The sequence below is a fragment of the Alosa alosa genome, chromosome 6, assembly GCF_017589495.1.
Source record: "Alosa alosa isolate M-15738 ecotype Scorff River chromosome 6, AALO_Geno_1.1, whole genome shotgun sequence".
NCBI classification, from domain to species: domain Eukaryota; kingdom Metazoa; phylum Chordata; class Actinopteri; order Clupeiformes; family Clupeidae; genus Alosa; species Alosa alosa.
The window spans coordinates 35,712,859-35,713,661 of record NC_063194.1 but is presented as its reverse complement, the minus strand read 5'-3'; the positions used below and the strand labels follow the sequence as shown (position 1 = coordinate 35,713,661).

General features: G+C 43.7%; 1 non-coding gene across 1 annotated transcript; it reads right to left on the bottom strand.

The window, feature by feature from the left end:
* Positions 1-211: 211 nt before the first annotated feature.
* On the bottom strand, positions 212-373 carry LOC125296925. The gene has a single exon (XR_007193887.1). It is a non-coding gene; the product is annotated as a U1 spliceosomal RNA (small nuclear RNA).
* Between the last annotated feature and the right edge of the window lie 430 nt (positions 374-803).

Sequence of the window (803 nt, the reverse complement as noted above, 5' to 3'; positions counted from 1 at the left end):
AAGACATTGTACCACACTGAAAGCTCATATTTTGTCCTCTGTCGAATACAGTTGCATTTTCAGCTCTGAACAAAACCGTTCATGAGTTATTTAAGCAGAAGTGGAATGTGCGTGTTGTCTCATTCGTTCCTCTGGCCAGGTCAAATGAAACAGGCATGGGGGACGAAAGAAACATACAATTTAAGCTATGTACTTCAAATAGGTGTTTTTTCAGGGGAGAGCGCGAACGCAGTCCCCCACTACCAGAAATTGTGCAGTCGAGATTCCAACATTTGAGGAATTTGCAGGGGTCAGCACGACCGGCTGTGCAATGGCCAGAATGTACGTCAGTTCTGAGCTTTGTTGCGATTCGCCCGTTTCACAGTGGCAGTCTCCAGTTGTGAGATATCCATATGAAGGACGGACGATGGGATTTTAAAGTTCTCTGTTTATTTTACACACCAAACCGCCGTTAACTATGCCGAGGTAAACTCAGCTTTGCATTCTGTCACCCCTTTAAAACTAATACAAACTCGGTTTTGTATCTAAACAAGTTGGATACTTGAATTGGCCCTCTCCTCTTGGCCAGATGAAACCATGCCTTCCAAAATGACTGGTCTAACCACAGGACCTTTTTGTTACCTCAGTCCATTTTAAACTCAGGCCCAGATAAGACAGTGGTATTTTCTGTATCATGTCTAAATACAATTTTGGCTGTTGCATGGTGAAGTCGCTTCACATACCTCTGAGACCTTAATCAAAAAAAGGAGGCTACTGCCTGAACCTTTTGTAAGTTGCAACCTGCCCTGTCAACAATGTGCCAG